The sequence below is a fragment of the Oncorhynchus gorbuscha genome, linkage group LG19 (genome assembly GCF_021184085.1).
Source record: "Oncorhynchus gorbuscha isolate QuinsamMale2020 ecotype Even-year linkage group LG19, OgorEven_v1.0, whole genome shotgun sequence".
In the NCBI taxonomy this organism is placed as follows: Eukaryota; Metazoa; Chordata; class Actinopteri; order Salmoniformes; family Salmonidae; genus Oncorhynchus; species Oncorhynchus gorbuscha.
Window position 1 is genome coordinate 41,906,052 of NC_060191.1, and position 13,941 is coordinate 41,919,992.

A 13,941-nucleotide genomic window follows, 5' to 3' on the forward strand; every position below is an offset into this window, starting at 1 on the left:
GACACCCATTTAACATCCCATCCAAAATACAGCACCCTACACAGGGTAATGGCCCCAATCACTGCCCCAGGGTATTGGGATTATTTTTGTTTTGAGCAGTGGAAAGGGTGCCTCCTACTGGCCCCCCAACACCACTTCCAGCAGCATCTGGTCTCCCATCCAGGACCAAACCTGCTTAGCTTCAGAAGCAAAGCAGCAGTGGGATGCAGGGTGGTAAACTGCTGTTGGGATCATCAGTTAGATCCAGCAGGGGACAGATTTGTCCTTGAGGGGATGCTCAGGGGGCCGGTACAGCATTACAAATGATTTGTAGACTGCAATTTGACTGCAAGAATCCCAAACATATATAATATTTGACTAAAACATAATCATTTCAATCCTTGCTTACATTTGTATAAAATCACTTATAGTATCTCTATTATGCGTGGGAATACTTGGGAAAACATTTCCAAAAAGGAAATAATTTGGAGGTGATTTCCTGATGTTTTTACAGTATTTTATGTCCAATAATGAACATTTGAAAAAATACAAATGTGTATTTATTTTTGCTCAGAAAACCATTGGTTTCCAGTTGGGGAACACTGTGCTAGTGCATGTGGTATGTGATATAGCCTGTGCCTAATGCAACAGTGATCTCTTTTTCAGTGGTGATGTGTGGTTTCTAGGAGACTGCACAAGTGCAAGACATTACTTCCTTTATGGCCAAACCTTTAAATTACATAGGCATCGACTTATCTCTCTGCCTTATCTCTCTGCCTTGAAACTCCATTATAAAGTGACATTTCTATTATCAGTTAGTGCACACTGTCATATGCATATCACAACTAACGCCAAATAGTCTAATTTCAAACCTGATCATCAGCCGTACTATCCCATAGGCCTTAATTGCCCTTTCGTTATTTTAATGAAGGTTATCTGTGGTTGCTTGCTATATGCCTATGGCAAACACCAGTGGGTGTTTGTGTGCTATGGCCTTTGACAGACACACTTTGGGCTTTCTTGTATGCTCAGACACGCACACACACTTTCACACTCATCATCATACGCTGCTGCTACTATGTTCTTTATTTTACTCATATTATGATCTATCCCGATGCATAGTCACTTAACCCTGCCTTTGTGTCCATATCTACCTCAAATACCCTGCACAGTGATCTGGTACTGGTACTTCCTGTATATATCTCCACAGTGATCTGGTACTGATACTTCCTGTATATAGCTCCATTATTGTGTATTTTATTCCTCTTGTGTTAATTATTATGATTTTTAACTCTGCATAGTTGGGGAGGGCTCGTAAGCATTTCACGGTCAAGTCTACACCCGTTGTATTTGGCGCATGTGACAACATTTGATTTGACAATATTATGCGATATAGCCTGCTGTCATTCTAACAACAGTATATGCATATTATTGTACAATGTTACTAGTGCTCTCAGCAGGTCCAGAAAAGGTTTTCTCTCTTTTGATTTCTTACTAATTTCTTATCACCAATACTGGAGCAATGTGATGCCTTTGACTTATGTCCTTTGGTAGTCACAGAATTCAATCAATTAATTAAGTATGCGTCAGAATGTTTTTTTCAAGTTTCCTCATTGGAAGTAATATTTTAGATAATGAACGCTACCACTCTGAAGCTTTGCAAATAATGGTTTAATGTTTAACACTGTTCTTGTTTCTCATGTGTATCGACATGCTACTGTTGCTCTACAGGAAGTCAGGCCATTATAAATGGCTCCAAACGAGAGCAGTGTTGCAGATTTGTAGCTCACACCTCTGCAGGCTTGCCCAAGTGACAAGAAAGAACCCACACAGAAAACCGAGTAGCGCAGCTGCACGCACGCACGCACGCACACACACACACACACACACACACACACACACACACACACACACACACACACACACACACACACACACACACACACACACACACACACACACACACACACACACACACACACACACACACACACACACACACACACACACACACACACACACAAATAATGTAAAAAAGCCAATGGTGAAACTAAGTCTCATTCCCTCTCTCTCTCTCTCTCTCTCTCTCTGTCTCTCTCTCTTTCATACACTCATACCTTCACAGACATACACCCAACAGGAAATAAAACCAGAGTAAATGTAAATGAGCTTCACTGAGCATGCAACCGAGAGAGAAGAAAGAGACCAGAGGGAGGGGGGTTTAACTGGTGAGTGAAGAAGGAAGGTGAGAGAGAGTGTGGTGTGGTGTTTGTTCGCCTCAGCAGGAACAGCAGTCATTGGAGGGAGTTTGCGTCTGTGTGTGTGTGTGTGTTTGTGCCATGCCCCAGGAGTAATGGACTCCCAGAACCGGGCTGCACTGGACATCTCCACCCGGAATCCCCAGGAGGACTTTGAGATTCTGCTCCGGGTCGGTGGAGGCACCTATGGCGAAGTTTACAAGGTCAGAGATTAAAACAACGCACAGCAAGGACATTTTCAGATAGTTTTATGCTACCTTGTTGTAGTGCTTTTAACTTTTTTTGTCATGCTTCTAATGGTGGCCTGTGTTTCAAATGTCAATAGTCTGATTAACAGTAACATTTTCCATTTAAGATTGTATTTGTGGGGGCAGGCAATGGTTTGATTTCATGTAGGCCTAAATCATGTCTCAAGTAAATTAACCTTGTTGGATTATTTCATTCACATTCTCAGGGAATTTAGACTTCGTTTTTTTGTAATTCCTGTTAAGTGGTTTTTAGAAAAAATAGATTTTAGATTAACTTTTTTCATATACAGGTTTCCTTTGTCTCTTCATCTTTCACTTATGGTTAATGAATATGGCCCTTTGTACTACCTAAAAGTGTATTACATTAAAGCATTAAAGCACACTTGAATCACTCTTGCTTTATCTCAGTTCTGTTTCCTCAAATAGTGAAAGATTGGCTCATAGCTCACCAGGGAAAAGAGGTTGATCTGTTGTCTTTCTTCAGGTAACTAAGTCCTATACTCTTACCATGAGGTCAGTTGTGTTTACCTCTCACAGCTCAACCCCAGCCAGTTACACTGTGGCTTTGTATGTAGCAATTTTGTTCATGGGCAGAATGTCTTCTCAGTCAGTAACTGTGTTGGAACAAGACAAACTGTCACTGTTCTGGAGAATTCACCGTCCTAAAGACACATTAGATACACAATGTGTTAACCTTGAATCAGGATAGGTGCGTAAAGGATGTGACCAGTAAGTGAGTTGGAACATCACATCCATTAAAACAAATACAGAAGCTTAATCATTGATATGCATGGATGTTGGGAGGCAATATCAAACTGTATCCTGCAGTAACACTTGTTTTCTACAAGTTGCAAGGACACATTCTATTTCTTGAGTAAGTCATATTGTCGCCGGTCACAGAACTTTGCAGAAATGCAGTGTGCTTTGCACCTGTTTGAACAGCACATGATGAGTGTGCTATTCTGCACCATCCATGATAATTTCATTCAGTTGCTACGTGCCTTCTCTGTGCTGGATGCTAATGCTACAGTATAGGAACATTTGGTGCAAATTGTGTATCTTATGTGGAATGTATACCCCTTTCCAGGATCCTGATACACTCTACAATGTATTGTAGAGTGTATCACTCTACAATGGTATTGTAGAAAAATGACAAAGATTTTACAATATCATGAGTGGCCTTACTGAACGAGCATAGGCAGAGTATGCCAGCTGCTGTGTTCAGGAGCTTGCCCACTGTACATCTGACTGATGCAAAGTCTGAGGGATATGGAGCTCACTTCCTCTCCAGAGAGAAACGGAGGCCATCGATAGATTCTGCTCTATTTTCACGGTACTTTGCATTTTTTCAACAACTTATGGTAGCAATGTCTGCAAACTGTTTTTTTTGGTGCAAAGTGAATAAATACACATTCAAAGCACTGAAGCCACAAGGGCTTTCACAATAATACACTCACCCACAGGCACATACACACAAGCCGACACACATACACACACATAGACACACACACACACTTATCCACTCTCTAAGGCCTATGTGTTGATTCAACAAGCAGACAGAACACTGATGGAGACCTGCAGATGCGGCACTTTGCTTACCCACAGTGTCAAGGAAACAGGCCAGCCTTGAGTGAGCATTTTTGTATTTTAAATGGTACCTTTATTTAACTAGCATGTGGGGAAGAGGAAGAACATGTTTGGTTTGCATGCTGTCTACGTTAAGTGTTTGGAGGGGTTGAGGTGGGGGTGGTCAAGGAAACAAAAATAAACACCAGAAAAATACTTGGACTTCTGCCAATGTTTGTCAATGTCTCATATGTTCATTATCGTGGCAAGTTGTTCTTGCTGGACTACAACATGAAGCTCAGTAATTGAAAGAGCTGTGGGGTTTTATGCGTTTGTCACTTTATACTTCTGCTTCGGCACACTGTTCTATGAAAGCAGAATACTTTTTTGGGTACACATTTAGCTAAGACTCTTTTTTCAACTTAAACTCCTATCCTCTATCTAGGTTAAATCCATTTGAATTCATTCACTTTTTAATAGCACCCCTTTTGACTTGAACTAAACCTTCCATACATGCAGTATTTGCCCGTTGTAGAAGTCGTCATAAAAGTGACTTTTTGGACCTGAATGCCAAAACATTCAAGAATAAAGGTGCTCAAAGTTGACCTATTTTGTATACCCCACCATACCATGAGACAGTGATCACTGGAAAAGATAAACAGTTGAGATTTATTTCATTTAAAAGCTTATGAACAGGTTTGTCAATGGTTTTGTAATTCCTTTAAAAAAAATGTTTTTATAACAATTTAATATTTTGATAACCTTAAATCTAAAAAAACATGTAAATCTTTTTTTTTTCTTCACATATTTGCATATGTTGTAGCTTAGACCCTGTTTAACATCATCTGAGGTGTTTGTGTTGTGTCCACCATCAGTTGAGGCACAACATGCTCCTGAATACAGGGTAGGTGTCGGGTTTTGGCTGATAAATGTACTAAAATGGGAATAAAATAGAAATGTCTACTTTCAAATGGTACCACAAAGATGGTTGGAGGTCCACACATCATAGAATACCGTTTTTTAAATATATATACAGTGCCTTGCGAAAGTATTCGGCCCCCTTGAACTTTGCGACCTTTTGCCACATTTCAGGCTTCAAACATAAAGATATAAAACTGTATTTTTTTGTGAAGAATCAACAACAAGTGGGACACAATCATGAAGTGGAACGACATTTATTGGATATTTCAAACTTTTTTAACAAATCAAAAACTGAAAAATTGGGCGTGCAAAATTATTCAGCCCCTTTACTTTCAGTGCAGCAAACTCTCCAGCAGTTCAGTGAGGATCTTTGAATGATCCACTGTTGACCTAAATGACTAATGATGATAAATACAATCCACCTGTGTGTAATCAAGTCTCCGTATAAATGCACCTGCACTGTGATAGTCTCAGAGGTCCGTTAAAAGCGCAGAGAGCATCATGAAGAACAAGGAACACACCAGGCAGGTCCGAGATACTGTTGTGAAGAGGTTTAAAGCCGGATTTGGATACAAAAAGATTTCCCAAGCTTTAAACATCCCAAGGAGCACTGTACAAGCGATAATATTGAAATGGAAGGAGTATCAGACCACTCCAAATCTACCAAGACCTGGCCGTCCCTCTAAACTTTCAGCTCATACAAGGAGAAGACTGATCAGAGATGCAGCCAAGAGGCCCATGATCACTCTGGATGAACTGCAGAGATCTACAGCTGAGATGGGAGACTCTGTCCATAGGACAACAATCAGTTGTATATTGCACAAATCTGGCCTTTATGGAAGAGTGGCAAGAAGAAAGCCATTTCTTAAAGATATCCATAAAAAGTGTTGTTTAAAGTTTGCCACAAGCCACCTGGGAGACACACCAAACATGTGGAAGAAGGTGCTCTGGTCAGATGAAACCAAAATTGAACTTTTTGGCAACAATGCAAAACGTTATGTTTGGCGTAAAAGCAACACAGCTCATCACCCTGAACACACCATCCCCACTGTCAAACATGGTGGTGGCAGCATCATGGTTTGGGCCTGCTTTTCTTCAGCAGTGACAGGGAAGATGGTTAAAATTGATGGGAAGATGGATGGAGCCAAATACAGGACCATTCTGGTAGAAAACCTGATGGAGTCAGCAAAAGACCTGACACTGGGACGGAGATTTGTCTTCCAACAAGACAATGATCCAAAACATAAAGCAAAATCTACAATGGAATGGTTCAAAAATAAACATATCCAGGTTAGAATGGCCAAGTCAAAGTCCAGACCTGAATCCAATCGAGAATCTGTGGAAAGAACTGAAAACTGCTGTTCACAAATGCTCTCCATCCAACCTCACTGAGCTCGAGCTGTTTTGCAAGGAGGAATGGGAAAAAATCAGTCTCTCGATGTGCAAAACTGATAGAGACATACCCCAAGCGACTTACAGCTGTAATCGCAGCAAAAGGTGGCGCTACAAAGTATTAACTTAAGGGGGCCGAATACTTTCGCAAGGCACTGTATACACAGACTTACGTCAATCCTCCATAGGACAGTATTGAAATCCTGGAAATATAGATGATAGAATAGACATTTAAGTTGACATTCGACCATGGGTGGACCAGCGGCCATCTTTGTGGTAGTAATTAGAAGTAGAAATGTAAATTATATTTAAATTTCAATGGGTGTACCAGCTAAATTGCAGTGGTCTGAAGGGGTAGGTCCATTCTATGAAACATTTTTTCAATGATTGAAATGATACCCACCCTGTATTCAAGAGCATGTTGTTTCTCAACCGATGGCGGGATCAACAAAAAAAACTCAGATGATGTATGGTCGGGTTTTAGCTACTACATATGGAAATATGAAACAAATCTGAGTTCATGTGTTTTTCGATAATTGACACTAAACAAAAATTTATGTCATAATCTTCATTTAAAAAATATTTTCCAAGAAGTTCTAAAATAGTTTGACAACCTTGTTAGTAAGCTTTTAAATTACATCAAATTCCACCGTTTACCTTTTCCAGTGATTAAGACATGGATGACTCATAGTATGGTGGGGTATGCCAAATTTGAGCACCTCTATCTCCTGAATGTTTTGGAATTCAGGTCCAAAAAGTGGTCTGCGCCCCCAGAGCATGCGCAGACCAGCTGGCCGGTGTGTTTACGGACATATTCAATCAATCCCTATACCAGTCTGCTGTTCCCACATGCTTCAAGAGGGCCACCATTGTTCCTGTTCCCAAGAAAGCCAAGGTAACTGAGCTAAACGACTACCGCCCCGTAGCCCTCACTTCCGTCATCATGAAGTGCTTTGAGAGACTAGTCAAGGACCATATCACCTCCACCCTACCTGACACCCTAGATCCACTCCAATTTGCTTACCGCCCAAATAGGTCCACAGACGATGCAATCTCAACCACACTGCACACTGCCCTAACCCACCTGGACAAGAGGAATACCTATGTGAGAATGCTGTTCATCGACTACAGCTCGGCATTCAACACCATAGTACCCTCCAAGCTCGTCATCAAGCTCGAGACCCTGGGTCTCGACCCCGCCCTGTGCAACTGGGTACTGGACTTCCTGACGGGCTGCCCCCAGGTGGTGAGGGTAGGCAACAACATCTCCTCCCCGCTGATCCTCAACACGGGGCCCACAAGGGTGCATTCTGAGCCCTCTCCTGTACTCCCTGTTCACCCACGACTGCGTGGCCACGCACGCCTCCAACTCAATCATCAAGTTTGCGGACGACACAACAGTGGTAGGCTTGATTACCAACAACGACGAGACGGCCTACAGGGAGGAGGTGAGGGCCCTCGGAGTGTGGTGTCAGGAAAATAACCTCACACTCAACGTCAACAAAACTAAGGAGATGATTGTGGACTTCAGGAAACAGCAGAGGGAACACCCCCCTATCCACATCGATGGAACAGTAGTGGAGAGGGTAGCTAGTTTTAAGTTCCTCGGCATACACATCACAGATAACTGAATTGGTCCACTCACACTGACAGCGTCGTGAAGAAGGCGCAGCAGCGCCTCTTCAACCTCAGGAGGCTGAAGAAATTTGGCTTGTCACCAAAAGCACTCACAAACTTCTACAGATGCACAATCGAGAGCATCCTGGCGGGCTGTATCACCGCCTGGTACGGCAACTGCTCCGCCCTCAACCGTAAGGCTCTCCAGAGGGTAGTGAGGACTGCACAACGCATCACCGGGGGCAAACTACCTGCCCTCCAGGACACCTACACCACCCGATGTTACAGGAAGGCCATAAAGATCATCAAGGACATCAACCACCCGAACCACTGCCTGTTCACCCCGCTATCATCCAGAAGGCGAGGTCAGTACAGGTGCATCAAAGCTGGGACCGAGAGACTGAAAAACAGCTTCTATCTCAAGGCCATCAGACTGTTAAACAGCCACCACTAACATTGAGTGGCTGCTGCCAACACACTGTCATTGACACTGACCCAACTCCAGCCATTTTAATAATGGGAATTGATGGGAAATTATGTAAATATATCACTAGCCACTTTAAACAATGCTACCTTATATAATGTTACTTACCCTACATTATTCTCATATGCATATGTATATACTGTACTCTACATCATCGACTGCATCCTTATGTAATACATGTATCACTAGCCACTTTAACTATGCCACTTTGTTTACTTTGTCTACACACTCATCTCATATGTATATACTGTACTCGATACCATCTACTGTATGCTGCTCTGTACCATCACTCATTCATATATCCTTATGTACATATTCCTTATCCCCTTACACTGTGTATAAGACAGTAGTTTTGGAATTGTTAGTTAGATTACTTGTTGGTTATCACTGCATTGTCGGAACTGTCATGCAGGTGAAAGAGGACCCAAAAGCGACTTAACAGAAACAGAGTTTATTTAAGTCCAAACAGGGAATAACAAAAATCCTCTAGTCTGTAGAGGGGAATAACTGGAGAAGCGGCCACAGACTGCAGGTCGCTTCGGGTAGGCGCAGGCCGTAGTTGATAGAGACACCTGCTCACACGCAGCATCTGATGAAGGCAAAAAACACGACAGGACAGGGCGATACACAATCACAGCAAAAACACGACAGGACAGGGCGAAACGCAATCACAGCATGGTGAATACTAAACAAGGAACCGACGGGACAGGAACGGAACACAAAGGAATAAATAGGGACTCTAATCAGGGGAAAGGATCGGGAACAGGTGTGGGAAGACTAAATGATGATTAGGGGAATAGGAACAGCTGGGAGCAGGAACGGAACGATAGAGAGAAGAGAGAGCGAGAGAGTGAGAGAGGGAGGGGGAGAGAGAGGGATAGAAGGAGGGAAAGAACCAAATAAGACCAGCAGAGGGAAACGAATAGCATGGGGAGCACAGGGACAAGACATGATAATAAATGACAAACATGACAGTACCCACCCACTCACCGAGCGCCTCCTGGCGCACTCGAGGAGGAATCCTGGCGGCAACGGAGGAAATCATCGATGAGTGAACGGTCCAGCACGTCCCGAGACGGAACCCAACTCCTCTCCTCAGGACCGTAACCCTCCCAATCCACTAGGTATTGGTGACCCCGTCCCCGAGAACGCATGTCCATGATCTTATGTACCTTGTAAATAGGTGCGCTCTCGACAAGGACGGGAGGGGGAGGGAAGACGAACGGGGTGCGAAGAAAGGGCTTAACACAGGAGACATGGAAGACAGGATGGACGCGACGAAGATGTCGCGGAAGAAGCAGTCGCACAGCGACAGGATTGACGACCTGGGAGACACGGAACGGACCAATGAACCGCGGAGTCAACTTACGAGAAGCTGTCGTAAGAGGAAGGTTGCGAGTGGAAAGCCACACTCTCTGGCCGCAACAATACCTTGGACTCTTAATCCTGCGTTTATTGGCGGCTCTCACCGTCTGTGCCCTGTAACGGCAAAGTGCAGACCTCACCCTCCTCCAGGTGCGCTCACAACGTTGGACAAACGCTTGAGCGGAGGGAACGCTGGACTCGGCAAGCTGGGATGAGAACAGAGGAGGCTGGTAACCCAGACTACTCTGAAACGGAGATAACCCGGTAGCAGACGAAGGAAGCGAATTGTGAGCGTATTCTGCCCAGGGGAGCTGTTCTGCCCAAGACGCAGGGTTTCTGAAAGAAAGGCTGCGTAGTATGCGACCAATCGTCTGATTGGCCCTCTCTGCTTGACCGTTAGACTGGGGATGAAACCCGGAAGAGAGACTGACGGACGCACCAATCAAACGACAGAACTCCCTCCAAAACTGTGACGTGAATTGCGGGCCTCTGTCTGAAACGGCGTCTAACGGGAGGCCATGAATTCTGAATACATTCTCAATAATGATTTGTGCCGTCTCCTTAGCGGAAGGAAGTTTAGCGAGGGGAATGAAATGTGCCGCCTTAGAGAACCTATCGACAACCGTCAGAATCACAGTCTTCCCCGCAGACAAAGGCAGACCGGTAATGAAGTCTAAGGCAATGTGAGACCATGGTCGAGAAGGAATGGGGAGCGGTCTGAGACGACCGGCAGGAGGAGAGTTACCCGATTTAGTCTGCGCGCAGTCCGAACAAGCAGCCACGAAACGGCGCGTGTCACGCTCCTGAGTCGGCCACCAAAAGCGCTGGCGAATAGACGCAAGAGTGCCTCGAACACCGGGATGACCAGCTAACTTGGCAGAGTGAGCCCACTGAAGAACAGCCAGACGAGTGGAAACAGGAACGAAAAGGAGGTTACTAGGACAAGCGCGGCGACGCAGTGTGCGTGAGTGCTTGCTTAACCTGTCTTTCAATTCCCCAGACTGTTAACCCGACAACACGCCCATAAGGAAGAATCCCCTCGGGATCAGTAGAAGCCACAGAAGAACTAAACAGACGGGATAAGGCATCAGGCTTGGTGTTCTTGCTACCCGGACGGTAAGAAATCACAAACTCGAAACGAGCGAAAAACAACGCCCAACGAGCTTGACGGGCATTAAGTCGTTTGGCAGAACGGATGTACTCAAGGTTCTTATGGTCTGTCCAAACGACAAAAGGAACGGTCGCCCCCAACCACTGTCGCCATTCGCCTAGGGCTAAGCGGATGGCGAGCAGTTCACGGTTACCCACATCATAGTTGCGCTCAGATGGCGACAGGCGATGAGAAAAATAAGCGCAAGGATGAACCTTATCGTCAGACTGGAAGCGCTGGGATAGAATGGCTCCCACGCCTACCTCTGAAGCGTCAACCTCGACAATGAATTGTCTAGTGACGTCAGGAGTAACGAGGATAGGAGCGGACGTAAAACGTTCTTTTAGAAGATCAAAAGCTCCCTGGGCGGAACCGGACCACTTAAAACACGTCTTGACAGAAGTAAGAGCTGTGAGAGGGGCAGCAACTTGACCGAAATTACGAATGAAACGCCGATAGAAATTAGCGAAACCTAAAAGCGCTGCAACTCGACACGTGACCTTGGAACGGGCCAATCACTGACAGCTTGGACCTTAGCGGAATCCATCTGAATGCCTTCAGCGGAAATAACGGAACCGAGAAAAGTAACGGAGGAGACATGAAAAGAGCACTTCTCAGCCTTTACGTAGAGACAATTCTCTAAAAGGCGCTGTAGAACACGTCGAACGTGCTGAACATGAATCTCGAGTGACGGAGAAAAAATCAGGATATCGTCAAGATAGACAAAAACAAAAATGTTCAGCATGTCTCTCAGAACATCATTAACTAATGCCTGAAAAACAGCTGGCGCATTGGCGAGACCGAACGGCAGAACCCGGTACTCAAAATGCCCTAACGGAGTGTTAAACGCCGTTTTCCACTCGTCCCCCTCTCTGATGCGCACGAGATGGTAAGCGTTACGAAGGTCCAACTTAGTAAAGCACCTGGCTCCCTGCAGAATCTCGAAGGCTGATGACATAAGGGGAAGCGGATAACGATTCTTAACCGTTATGTCATTCAGCCCTCGATAATCCACGCAGGGGCGCAGAGTACCGTCCTTCTTCTTAACAAAAAGAACCCCGCCCCGGCCGGAGAAGAAGAAGGCACTATGGTACCGGCGTCAAGAGACACAGACAAATAATCCTCGAGAGCCTTACGTTCGGGAGCCGACAGAGAGTATAGTCTACCTCGAGGAGGAGTGGTCCCCGGAAGGAGATCAATACTACAATCATACGACCGGTGAGGAGGAAGGGAGTTGGCTCGGGACCGACTGAAGACCGTGCGCAGATCATGATATTCCTCCGGCACTCCTGTCAAATCGCCAGGTTCCTCCTGAGAAGTAGGGACAGAAGAAACGGGAGGGATGGCAGACATTAAACACTTCACATGACAAGAAACGTTCCAGGATAGGATAGAATTACTAGACCAATTAATAGAAGGATTATGACATACTAGCCAGGGATGACCCAAAACAACAGGTGTAAACGGTGAACGGAAAATCAAAAAAGAAATAGTCTCACTGTGGTTACCAGATACTGTGAGGGTTAAAGGTAGTGTCTCAAATCTGATACTGGGAAGATGACTACCATCTAAGGCGAACATGGGCGTAGGCTTCTCTAACTCTCTGAAAGGAATGTCATGTTTCCGAACCCATGCTTCGTCCATGAAACAACCCTCAGCCCCAGAGTCTATCAAGGCACTACATGTAGCACCCGAACCGGTCCAGCGTAGGTGGACCGACAAAGTAGTACAGGACTTTGATGGAGAGACTTGAGTAGTTGCGCTCACCTGTAGCCCTCCGCTTACAGATGAGCTCTGGCTTTTACTGGACATGAATTAACAAAATGTCCAGCAACTCCGCAATAGAGGCACAGGCGGTTGGTGATCCTCCGTTCCCTCTCCTTATTCGAGATGCGAATCCCTCCCAGCTGCATGGGCTCAGTCTCAAAGCCAGAGGAGGGAGATGGTTGCGATGCGGAGCAGGGAAACACCGTTGATGCGAGCTCTCTTCCACGAGCCCGGTGACGAAGATCTACCCGTCGTTCTATGCGGATGGCGAGAGCAATCAAAGAGTCCACATCTGAAGGAACCTCCCGGGAGAGAATCTCATCCTTAACCACTGCGTGGAGTCCCTCCAGAAAACGAGCGAGCAGCGCCGGCTCGTTCCACTCACTAGAGGCAGCAAGAGTGCGAAACTCAATAGAATAATCCGTTATGGACCGTTCACCTTGGCATAAGGAAGCCAGGGCCCTAGAAGCCTCCCCACCAAAAACTGAACGGTCAAAAACCCGAATCATCTCCTCTTTAAAGTTCTGGAATTTGTTAGAGCAATCAGCCCTTGCCTCCCAGATAGCTGTGCCCCATTCTCGAGCCCGGCCAGTAAGGAGTGAAATGACGTAAGCAACCCGAGCTCTCTCTCTAGAGTATGTGTTGGGTTGGAGAGAGAACACAATCTCACACTGCGTGAGAAAGGAGCGGCACTCAGTGGGCTGCCCGGAGTAGCAAGGTGGGTTATTAACCCTAGGTTCTGGAGGCTCGGCAGGCCAGGAAGTAACAGGTGGCACGAGACGTAGACTCTGGAACTGTCCAGAGAGGTCGGAAACCTGAGCGGCCAGGTTCTCCACGGCATGGCGAGCAGCAGACAATTCCTGCTCGTGTCTGCCGAGCATGGCTCCTTGGATCTCGACGGCAGTGTAACGAGCGTCTGAAGTCGCTGGGTCCATTCCTTGGTCGGTTCCTTCTGTCATGCAGGTGAAAGAGGACCCAAAAGCGACTTAACAGAAACAGAGTTTATTTAAGTCCAAACAGGGAATAACAAAAATCCTCTAGTCTGTAGAGGGGAATAACTGGAGAAGCGGCCACAGACTGCAGGTCGCTTCGGGTAGGCGCAGGCCGTAGTTGATAGAGACACCTGCTCACACGCAGCATCTGATGAAGGCAAAAAACACGACAGGACAGGGCGATACACAATCACAGCAAAAA

At 45.5% G+C, this 13,941-nt stretch overlaps 1 pseudogene; it reads left to right on the top strand.

The window, feature by feature from the left end:
- LOC124005081 overlaps window positions 1-13,941 on the top strand; it is a 34,635-nt pseudogene that overhangs the window by 589 nt on the left and 20,105 nt on the right.